Source organism: Jaculus jaculus, chromosome X (genome assembly GCF_020740685.1).
Source record: "Jaculus jaculus isolate mJacJac1 chromosome X, mJacJac1.mat.Y.cur, whole genome shotgun sequence".
NCBI classification, from domain to species: domain Eukaryota; kingdom Metazoa; phylum Chordata; class Mammalia; order Rodentia; family Dipodidae; genus Jaculus; species Jaculus jaculus.
The window spans coordinates 69570740-69583256 of NC_059125.1; the positions used below are offsets into that span (position 1 = coordinate 69570740).

At 40.2% G+C, this 12517-nt stretch overlaps 1 pseudogene; it reads right to left on the bottom strand.

Annotated features, from left to right (window-relative positions):
* Positions 1-10097: 10097 nt before the first annotated feature.
* On the bottom strand, positions 10098-11958 carry LOC101600764 (annotated as a pseudogene).
* Between the last annotated feature and the right edge of the window lie 559 nt (positions 11959-12517).

The window sequence follows — 12517 nt, forward strand, 5'->3', positions numbered from 1 at the left end:
GGGAAGAGCACAAGCTGCCAGGACTGTCACAGCCAACTTTGAGATTACAGATAGTGGGCTATATAGAGCTCCTCAGTCTGGGGAAGGTGAAGTTCTTTACATTAGCCATTTCACATATCTAAGGTGTGAGACCAGAAGAATGACCAGGTGGGAGATAAGGGGGCAGGAAACCTAGGCCTGGGGCATTGTTAGGCCAGGAAGGGAAAATGGCTGGGCTGTTTCTTGAGGAATGTGGATGACCCACTTGTGTCTGTCACCATCCTGCTGTCTTTGGTGACTCCATTTTGGGAAGCCCATCTTGACCTAACATTGGGGAATTGAACCCCAAGTTCCTTTGGCAGGCAAGCACCTTGACCGCTAAGCCATCTCTCCTGCTCCCAAGCCCTACTTATTAAAAAAAAAAAAAAGCAACATCGATTCCCCACCCTGCATACTGGAATCTGTTTACTGTCTGTGGCTTAAAATGTGCAGATAACTGTGTTATATTCACCAACTTCCCAGGTCTCCTCCACCTTTAGAAAGTTACCCTGACATCCAGGCCAGAAGGAGCAGGAAGCCATTCCTTTCCCTCAATCCACTTACAGTTCTATACAGGCATTCCCCGAAGTTACATACCACGTCTGTTTGTTTCTTGGCATCTAATGCTAGTGCTATAATGCCACCAAGCCAGCAGAATTACCAGGATTATAGAAGTAGGCCCCCAAAGTAGAGCTCCCCAAACTCCCCACATAACTGGAGGCATCTCTTAGCTATAATAAAAATTGTTTTCCTTAAAAATCTCTAATAGCATCCTTCACATATACACATTCATTTTAATATTTCACACACACACACACACACACACACACGCACACATATATATAATTTCAGAGAGAGAATAGGCTCGCCAGGGCTTTTAGCCACTGCAGATGAACTCCAAACACATGCACTACATTGTGCATCTGGCTTTATGTGTGTTCTGGGGAATCATACCTGGGTCATTTGCCTTTGCAAGGCAAGCACCTTAACTCTCCAGCCCTAATTTCTTGGATTTAAGGGACCCTTCAGTTGGGGAGAAGCAGTGCACTTCAATAGGCTCACCAGAAACTAGGTTTTGCCTCTGGCATGAGAAACTAAACTTTGCATTTAAAATCGATGTTGAGGGCTGGAGAGATGTCTTAGTAGTTAAATGCTTGCCTGCGAAGCCGAAGGACCCTGGTTCAAGGCTCGATTCCCCAGGACCCACGTTAGCCAGATGCACAAGGGGGTGCACGCATCTGGAGTTCATTTTTTGTGGCTGGAGGCCCTGGCTCACCTTCTCACTCTCTCTTTCTCTCTTTCTCTGTCACTTTCAAATAAATAAGTAAACAAAAAATGAAAAAAAAATCGATGTTGAGGCAACATAAAATCAAAAACACTCACCACAAGGACACAAAATTTATTCTTACTGCACCAAAAGGTATCTATACTCCCATATGATCTGTGCTTCACAAATATATTACTTATTATTATGATATCAGGCTTATTCTGGTTTACTGCATGCTAGCTTATTGTTTTGGCATTGTTAGAGATTTTCAGATATTTACAACTTTATTCATCTAACAAATCATGTTTTCTTGAGAATAACACAGCAAAACTCTTTTAAATGAGCCAAACACAGAGCATTTGAAAGAACTTCCAAGAAGGAAAACAGATTCTTTCTTCACATAAACTTTGTGAACTGCTCAGGGCAAATAATACAACTCAAGTGGCTCCAAATTTGTCTCCACCACAATATATATATAAAATATATATATTAAAAGATTTATTTATATTTATATATTTATTAGAGAATGGGGCAGGAGAGAGAATGGGCACACCAGGGTCTCTATCCACTGCAAACAAATTCCAGATGCATGTGCCATGTGCATCTGGCTTACATGGGAACTGGAGAATTGAACCTGGGTCCTTAGTCTTTGCAGGCATGTACCTTACTTAACTGCTAAGCCATCTCTCTCACCCCTATTTTATTAATTTATTTGAGAGAGAAAGAGGGAAAGGAAGAGGGAGAGAGAGAATGGGTGTGCCAGAGCCTTCAGTCACTGCAAACAAAGTCCAAATGTGTGCATTCCCTTGTGCATCTGTGTTATGTGGGTCTTGGGGAATCTAACCTGGGTCCTTTGGCTTTGCAGGCAAGCATCTTAACTGGTAAGTCATCTCTCCATCCCTTCCTTTCTTTCTTTCTTTCTTTCTTCCTTCCTTCCTTTCTTTTCTTCCCTTCCTCCTTCCCTCTTTCCCTCGCCCTCTCTCTCCCACCCTCTCTCTCTTTCCTTCCTTCCTTCTTTCTTTTTTGTTTTTAGCTGAGGTAGGGACTCACTCTAGCCTAGGCTGACCTGAAATTCACTATGTAGTCTCAGAGAGGCCTCGAACTCATGGTGATCCTCCTACCTCTGCCTCACAAGTGCTGGGATTAAAAGCATGTGCATCTAGGTTTTCTTTGTTGTTTTATTTTTCCAACTTTATGATAGCACCAGTATCTCAAAGGAGGCCCTTACTCCTTAGACTTTCCTTTTTTAAAATTTTTATTAACATTTTCCATGATTATAAAATATATCCCATAGTAATTCCCTCCCTCCCCACCCCCACACTTTCCCATTTGAAATTCCATTTTCCATCATATTACCTCCCCATTACAATCATTGTAATTACATATATACAATATCAACCTATTAAGTATCCTCCTCCCTTCCTTTCTCTTCCCTTTATGTCTCCTTTTTAACTTACTGGCCTTTGCTACCAAGTATTTTTCTTCTCACGCAGAAGCCCAATCATCTGTAGCTAGGATCCACATATGAGAGAGAACATGTGGTGCATGGCTTTCTGGGCCTGGGTTACCTCACTTAGTATAATCCTTTCCAGGTCCATCCAGTTTTCTGCAAATTTCATAACTTCATTTTTCTTTACTGCTGAGTAGAACTCCATTGTATAAATTGAAAGGCCCAAGAATTCAGAAGCCCAGAAATACTATCACGCTCCAAAGGGAGCTTAAGCGGGCCCCTGCATACCTCAAACTCCAGGCTTTACTCTCTGTTGAAAGCAAGTAAAGAATCCCTCTTCTCATTACATCAGAGCCCGCTCCTAATATAAAACTAGGTAAAAAGGGCATGAGATAGCCCATGAGATGGGAAATGAGTAATAAAGTAAACCACTTATTTGGTTTCTGTAAATAGCCTGCACCATAAGCCTTAATAGCCCACACTGTAAGCCTTAGTAGCCTGCACCATAAGCTGTAGCAGCCTGCCTCAGACCACCAAGGTCATAGGAGACTGATACCACACTCTGCTACCCCCACCCAAGGACCTGCACAAATGCTGACCACCAAGGTCATAAGAGACTGATTGGTCCACGAGGGGCTTGAACAAATTAAACTAATTGGCTTAGAAACTATGGAATGACACAAACTGACTGGCTTGCACCCCGTGGGCTCCTGATATTAAAAAAAAAAAGATTGGTCTAATGCACAGGCTTTGTTAGAAACCCTATAAAAACTGTTCCGTTCCTGCATTCAGGGCTCTGCAGTCCTCTACCCCTGCGCAGTGTACGACTGTGGGCCCCAGCGCGCTTGGAATAAAATCCTCTTGCAGTTTGCATCAAGACTGCTTCTCGTGAGTGATTTGGGGTGTTGCCATATCCAGGCAGAGTGTGGGGTCCTCGTTTTGGGGGTCTTACAAAATGTGCCACATCTTCATTATCCACTCATCAGTTGAGGGACATCTAGGCTGGTTCCATTTCCCAGCTATTATAAATTGAGCAGCAATAAACATGGTTGAGCATGTACTTCTAAGGAAATGAGATGAGTCCTTTGGATATATGCCTAGGAGTGCTATAGCTGGGTCATATGGTAGATCAATCTTTAGCTGTTTTAGGAACCTCCACACTGTTTTCCACAATGGCTGGACCAGATTGCATTCCCACCAGCAGTGTAGAAGGGTTCCTCTTTTTCCACATCCCCACCATTTTTTTGTTTTTTTTTTTTTTTGAGGTAGGGTCTCACTCTAGCCCAGACTGACCTGGCATTCACCATGGAGTCTCAGGGTGGCCTTGAACTCACTGCAATCCTCCTACCTCTGCCTCCTCAGTGCTGGGAATAAAGACGTGCACCACTATGCCCGGCTAAAAGCCTTATTTTTATTTATTTATTTATTGGAGAGAAACAGAGAAATGGTGGAGTGAGAGGGAGAGAATGGGCACACTAGGGGTTCCAGCCACTGCAAATGAACTCCAGATGTATGTGGCATCTTGTGCATCTGGCTTACGTGGTTCTGGGGAATTGAACCTGGGTCCTTAGGCTTCTTAGACTAGACTTTCTTTAAAAAATGTTTTATTTATTTATTTGAGAGAGGTAGAAAGAGGCAGGTAGAGAGAGAGAGAGAGAGAGAGAGAGAGAGAGAGAGAGAGAGAGAGAGGATGGGTGTGCTAGGGCCTCTAGCCACTGCAAATGAACTCCAGACTCCTTAGACTTTATTTTTTAAAATATTTTATTTATTTGAGAGACAGAAAGATGCAGATAGGGAGAGAATGGGTGTGCCAGGGCCTCCAGCCACTGTAAATGGATTCGAGATGCATGTACCACCTTATGCATCTAACTTAAATGGGTCCTGGGGAATCAAACTTGGGTCTTTAGGCTTCACAGGCAAGCATCTTAACTGCTAACCCATCTCTCTAGCCCTCTCCCTATACTTTCTAATAGCCTCTAAGATGCCCCATAGTTCTATGTGGTGCATATTTTTTCTTGCTGCAGTAAGTAATAAACCCAACTTTTCTAGCTTCAAGTGTGTTCCTGATGTTCATCACCTTGAAGGGATAGACATTTGAAGGCATAGACATTTGCTACCTGTCTATCTTATTTAGTGAAATATCACTTTATTTTTTAGCTCATTGTTCAATTGCTTTGTGTGTCTTATATAATTTAAGAATCCATTTATATTTTGGATTACAGTCTTTTATCAGATTTTCATATATTATCTTCCTCATTTATGTTCTTAGTTTTGTTAATGATATCCCTTGAGGATAAAAAATTTAATTTTGAGGAAGCCTAATTTACCTTTTTTTTTTTTAAAAAAAAATACTTATCATACATTTGGCAGCACAAGTAATAATAGTTTTTCTAATGAAAAGCCTTTAAGATCTAATTTTTGTGTCTGATTTTTTTTATATATTTTTAAAATTATTTATTTATTTATTTATTTATTTGAGAGTGACAGACACAGAGAGAAAGACAGATAGAGGGAGATAGAGAGAATGGGTGTGCCAGGGCTTCCAGCCTTTGCGAACGAACTCCAGACGTGTGTGCCCCCTTGTGCATCTGGCTAACTTGGGACCTGGGGAACTGAGCCTTGAACTGGGGTCCTTAGGCTTCACAGACAAGGGCTTAACCGCTAAGCCATCTCTCCAGCCCTTGTGTCTGATTTTTGAATCAGGGCCTCACTGTAGCTCAGGCTGGCCTCAAACTCACAGTGATCCTCCTACTTTAGCATCTTGAGTACTGGGATTAAATGCATGTGCCACCATACCTGGCTGATCTAATATTTTGTCTAAAAGTTTTATAATTTTAGATCTTACATATATGCTTATTGTTTTAGTTCTCATAGTTATGTCTTTTTTTCTATATATGGTGAAAGGTAAGAATTCAAATTCATCTTGTTGCATATGAATATTCATTTGTCACAGCACCATTTGTTTACAAAAGTTTCCCCATTGAAATGGCATGCTAGTATTTTTGGCTTTGTTTTATATCAATTGATCATAAGTTCCAGATTTTGTTTTTTAGATTTTCTAGTTTTTGCATATGTATGCGTGTGGTGTACTTATAAGTGTGTACGTATGACGGTATGTGTGGAGGTACACATTTGTGCAGGTATGTATGCATATGTACATGTAGAGGTCACAAGTTGACATTGGTGTGTCTTCTTCCATCAGTCTTGTATGTATGTATATTTGTCTTATTCCTTGAGACAGGATCTCTCACTGAACCTAGGGCTTACTGACTTCGTAGATATGCTACCAAAAATGCAAGCAACAGAAGAAAAAGTAGATAGATTATCAAAATATTAAGAGGACCGGAAAGATGACTTAATGGATAACAGCACTTGCTCCACAAATATGAGGATCTAAGTTCAATTCCTAACATCCATGTAAAAAGCCAGGCATGGAGGCTGTAGAGATGGCTTAGCAATTAAAGCATTGGCCTGTGAAGCCTAAGGACCCAGGTTTGATTCTCTTGGTCCCACGTAAACCAGATGCACAAGATGGCACATGCACCTGGAGTTAGTTTGCAGTGGCTAGAGGCTCTGGTATGCCCATCCTCTCTCTCTCTCTCTCTCTTTATGTCTCTCTCTTTCAAAAAAAATATTTAAATAAATTAAATATCTAAAAAAGAAAGTAAGAAGATAATACACCTGATGGGAGAAAATATTTGTAAATCACCTTGTCTGTTAAGCATCATCACCATGTATACATATGTGAGAACATCATATTGCATACCCTGAGGGTATACAATCTCCACTTGTCAATTATACCTCAAGAAAGCAGAAAAACATGATAAGGAACTTATATATTAGTTTCTACAACATAGGAAGCCTTCTAGTAATTCAATAACAAAAAGACAATGAAATCATATCTTTTTCCTCTGCAATTCCCATTGAAAGTTTCCATTGATCAATTGTGGGTAGCTTTTTCGGTATGAGCCTTAATGTAGAGAAGTTTTTATTATCTTTCTCTTTTTGTTGGAACCTGAGAAATTGCTGTCATTAGAGAGAAAAAAATGATGGCAGCAATAGCAATGGCTTTGTTAAAACAAAACACCTGGATTTTAAAAAAATAATTTTTTATTAATTAGTTTTGTACTAAGTTAATACAGTCAAGTTGGTACCAATGTTAGGCTTGTGCATGTCCTATCCCCTTCCCCTGGTCCCTCCTTGTTGAGGTATATGGGTCATGCATTGTGGAGTTAGCCCACAGTTATGGGTAGGAGAAATGTCTCTGCGAATCATGAGCCAACGTGGGGCTCTGACATTCTTTCCGCCCCCTCATCTGCAATATTTCCCTGAGCCATATTGGGTTCATTTTTGGTCTGCTTCAGTGATGAGGAAAAAAAAAAACACGTCTGGATTTTTAATGATAAAATGCTATATATGCCAAATATGTAATACTCTTGCCAAAGATATTAACATTTAAAAATTACATAAGTTTAACAATGGTTACAGTTTTGGTTTAGGTTTGAAATATAATGCTTTCTCTAAATTAAAAAAAGTTTGTTCTTAAAATTTACTTATGTAGGGCTGGAGAGATGAATTAGCGTTTAAGCGCTTGCCTTTGAAGCCTAAGGACCCCGGTTCAAGGCTGTATTTATTCCCCAGGACCCACGTTAGCCAGATGCACAAAGGGGGCATGTGTCTGGAGTTCGTTTTCAGTGGCTGGAGGCCCTGGCGCGCCCATTCTCTCTCTTCTCTCCCTATCTGCCTCTTTCTCTCTCTGTCACTATCAAATAAATAAATAAAAATAAACAAAAAAATAAAAATAGGCGGCCACCATAAATTTAAAAAAATTACTTATGTAATCTACTGAGAATGTTTTTCTTTTTTTCTTTTTTATAATTAACAATTTCCCTGATTGTAAACAATATCCCATGGTAATTTGCTCCCTCCCCCCACTTTCCCCTTTTAAACTCCAGTCTCCATTATACCCCCTCCTCCTCTCAGTTAGTCTCCCTGGCCAACAACTCACTGGGAGGTATCCCATCCCTGGCACTGAAAATTTTCTAGCAACAATCTATGGCTCCTGTATGTTCCATTGTCCAAAAAAGTAGGTTTCCGTATGATTTATTTATATCCTCATAGAGATTTATTCACAGTGTCCTTTAATGTTCAAAATCTTTGTAATTTCATGAGGTCCCAGTGGTTAATCTGTGGCTTTTTTGCCTGAGCAATTGGGGTTATATACAGAAAGTCTTTGCCAAGACCAATATGTTGAAGGGTTCCCCCTACTTTTTCTTCTATCAGTTTCAGAGTTTCAGGTTTGATATGAAGGAAGGTTTTTGATCCATTTGGACTTATTTCTTGTGCAGGGAGAAAGATAAGGATCTATTTTCATCCTTCTACAGATACATATCCAGTTTTCCCAGCACCATTTGTTGAAGAGGCTGTGTTTTCTCCAATGAGTATTTTTGGCATTTTTGTCAAATATCATGTGGCTATAGCTACCCAGGATTACATCTGGGTCCTTTATCTGTGCCATTGATTTACATGTCTGTTTTTGTGCCAGTACCATTCTGTTTTTGTTACATACTTTTGTTGCTCAAAATTGTTTTAGATATTCGAGATTTTTTTTGTGTTTCCAAATGAATTTTTGGATTTTTTTTTTCTATTTCCGTAAAGAATGCCATTGGAATTTTGATGGGGATTGCATTAAATGTGTAGATTGCTTTTGGTAAGATTGCCATTTTCACAATATTGATTCTCTGACCCAAGAATAAGGGTTGTTTTTCCATTTCCTAGTATCTTCTGAAATTTCTCACTTGAGTGTTTTAAAGTTTGCATTGTAGAGATCCTTCACTTTCTTAGGTTTATTCCAAGGTACATTATTTATTTTTTTGATGCAATTTTGAGTGGGAGTGATTCTCTGATTTCATCCTCTGTGTGTTTGTTGTTAGTATATAGAAAGGCTACTGATTTCTGTGCATTTATTTTGTATCCTGCTACATGGCTATAGGTGGTTATCAGCGCTAACAGTTTGTTGGTAGAATCTTCATGGTCCTTTATGTACAGAATCATGTCATCTGCAAATAATGTTAACTTGACCTCTTCTGTTCCAATTTGTATCCCTTTCATGTGTGTCTCTTGCTTTATAGCTATGACTAAGACTTTCAGTATTATATTAAATAAAAGTGGGGACAGTGGACACCATTGTCTCATTCCTGATTTTAGTGGAAAAGCTTCAAGTATATCTCCATTTAATAATATGTTGGCTGTAGGCTTGTCATAAATAGCCTTTATTATGTTGAGATATATTCTTTTTATTCCCAGTCTCTGTAAGACTTTCATCATGAAGGGATGTTGGATTTTGTCAAATGCTCTCTCTGCATCTAATGAGATGATCATGTGATTTTTTGTCCTTTAGTCCATTTATATAATGTACTACATTTATTGATTTGTGTATGCTGAACCATCCTTGCATCTCTACTGATTTTCAGTTTGCCTTGTACTTCTATTTCCAAGGCTTTAAGGTGAAGCATTAAGTTGTTTACTTGCGACTTTTCTAATTTCTTTTTTTTTTGTCTGCTGACTTTAAAATGTTTATTCTTTAAAAAATTAGTTGCTTTTTTTTTTAAAGAAAGTTTTTTGTTTTTTTATTTTTAATTTTTTATTTATTTAAGAGTGACAGGCAGAGAAAGAGGCAGATAGAGACAGACAGAGAATGGGCGCGCCAGGGCTTCCAGCCACTGCAAACGAACTCCAGATGCGTGCGCCCCCTTGTGCATCTGGCTAACGTGGGTCCTGGGGAATCGAGCCTTGAACCGGGGTCCTTAGGCTTCACAGGCAAGCGCTTAACCACTAAGCCATCTCTCCAGCCCAAAAAATTAGTTGCTTTTTATACAGCTATACAAAGTTCTTAATGTTTCTTTGGCAATGGAATATAATGGAATTTTACAACTATATAAAAAGTTACTTTTGCCTAAGAAACAGTATTTACCTGTGTGTACATAGTTGACTGACAAAATTCTCTACCATCCAGCACCCTAGTTAATTGACAAAATCAGCTACCTCATATTATAGGATTTCCAAATAGAAAGAGAAAGATACAGACACATGCACACATACACACACACAAACTTCTGTGGCTCACACAGCATCACACCTGATCTGCAGGCAACTGCAGTAATTGCCAAGTACAATTTAGTGATGAAAAACTCCTTCGAAGTCCCACTGAAGTACGGCTCAAGTGTAACTATACATAAGAAATTACTTAACCTTTTGCCATTGCAAATATAATCAGTGCTTGTTTTTTTAAGGACGAGTCCCCCGCCCCCCCCCCCCCCACAAAGTAACTGCATTCTATCTTTGAAATTAAGCAGCAAACAAAGAGACAAAACCCAGTGCTGGTGACAAGTATAGAGCAAAGTCACGTCTTCATTCTTCACAAAGACTGAAATCAATTTCCAGGACCAGGAAGAGCTGGAACTCCACCTCTTTTTCTTTTTTCTTTTTTAAATTATTTATTTATTTATTTATTTGAGAGTGACAGACACAGAGAGAAGGAGAGAAGGACAGATAGAGGGAGAGAGAGAGAATGGGTGCGCCAGGGCTTCCAGCCTCTGCAAACGAACTCCAGACGCGTGCGCCCCCTTGTGCATCTGGCTAACGTGGGACCTGGGGAACCTAGCCTCGAACCGGAGTCCTTAGGCTTCACAGGCAAGCGTTTAACCGCTAAGCCATCTCTCCAGCCCTCCACCTCTTTTTCAAAGCCTTGTTTGTAGACTATGCAGCAACTCTGTTGTCTTTCTTTCAGAAAGCAGTATGACCAGTCCAGACCTTTTAGCGTCCAAAAGCCGTGGTTTTCCTATATTCAAAATCTGCAAACTCCTTGCCCCCACGTCCTTCTCTGAATCCACCACGAAATCCACGTGGGGCAGTGAAGGTCCCTCCTCGGCCACCACCATGCCCTCTGCCACCAGGAACCCAAGACCTCCTCTGCCTCTGTACCTGCCACGGCCATGGTTTGGACAAAGTGGGATTCCAAATGTTTCAGTGTTTAACGTTCTTTCTTCAGCCCAGGTTGGCCTCCTTTCTCTGTTATCATCACAAGAAATATTATCAAAGAAGGATTTAGTCTTGTCATAATAGCAATTAGGTCCAAGCAGATCTTCGTCATCAGCATTCCCTTCATTGTTTTGTGTATCCACTCCGGAGTCTCCTTTATCTTCACCATTTACAGGTTTCTCTTGTTTGTCAAGTTTATCTTCTTTTAATTTTAGTTTATTATGAAATTCTCTGTCAATCTCCTCCTTTTTAAATTGTGCATTTGCACTTACAAAGTCAAAGTCTTTCTCAAATTTCATTGGACCGTCTTGGCGAATATCAACTCTTCCCCTGCCTCCTCAATGGCCCCTGCGCCCTCTCTTTGGAGCTGAAGGAGCACCTGGAACTATTTGTCTCTTGCTATCATTTCTGAGATGATCATTCATGTTTTTTGGCCTTGAAACTTTGTGTACTTCAGCTCACCTGTGCTCTTTGTTTTCTATTGCTTTCTGGCTGGTAGATGACAAAGGCCTGGTGGACACAGGGCTCCTTCTCCCAACAGGTGCTGGAGCAGGTAAGTGGGCGGAGGCGGTCTGCACTGCTTGCTCCATGGTTGGACTTTTTCTCAAAGTGTCTAACTGAGGGCTTAATTGATCCTGAGATAACTGTGTTTTTATAGATCTGGTATCCTGTGTAAAGGCAGAACCAACTGCACTACTTTGGGACAGGGCACTGCTGTTTGATGTTTCTGTTCCAAAGGACGTCAAGGAGCTTCCAGCAACACCAACAGCACCAAACTGCTGCTCAACCGATGTACTTGGACTGACCTGACTGTACATTGGCATCCTGCCGAAAGGTCCATATGAACTCATTGACTGGAATGAAGATGATGATCTGAAAAAATCTGAAATCAGTGAAGACTGAACAATAGATGGGTCTTGAGCCAAAGAACACTGTGGTTTTGGTGGCTCACGAACAGTGAAGTCTTTAATATCACTTCCTCAGAATATAATGTATTCAAAAACTTCATCTCCTGGTAGTATTGGACAATCTGTTGGTCTGTCTTCTGTACTAAAGGATCAAACTTTGGTGAGGGTATGGTGGAGTTCTTGATGTCGATGGTGCAGATGATGCCCTCTTAGCGGATCTCCACCTTGGAGATAAGGCTGATCTTGCTGCTGATACAAGGGGTGTGCCTGCTCATGGTGCCACTGCCGTCACCGCCTCTCCGGGCTGCTCCACACGCAGACATAGGCCGAGGCCACTGTGCTCCCCCCTGCTCTATTTCCTTATTTATGTCTTGTATTGACCTCCTTATTTCATTAAATTGGTTTCCTGTGTCTTTGATTTCCTATTCAATCTCTTTGATCATATTTATAATCATTCTTTTGAAATCTTTTTCAGGCATATCAGTCTCACTGGAGGTCATTTCTGATACATTAATACTTTTTGGTGGATTTATATTGTCTTGATTTTTTGTGTTTCTTGTGTTATAATGTACATATTTTTGCATCTTGGATTAATTTAATGCTTGGATTTTCTAATCAGCTGCAATAATATTAGATGTATCAATCAATCTTATGTTATATGTCTTCAGGGGAGGAGATTAGGGTGCTAGGTATGGCTCTTAAGACTCTCAGAGTATCTACAAAAGTGACCCTACATGTTGGGTTTGCCTATTATGAGAGGATAAACAAGATTGATAAACCCTCAGCAAATCTGACCAGAAGAAAGAGAGAAAAGACAAAAATTAATAACATTAC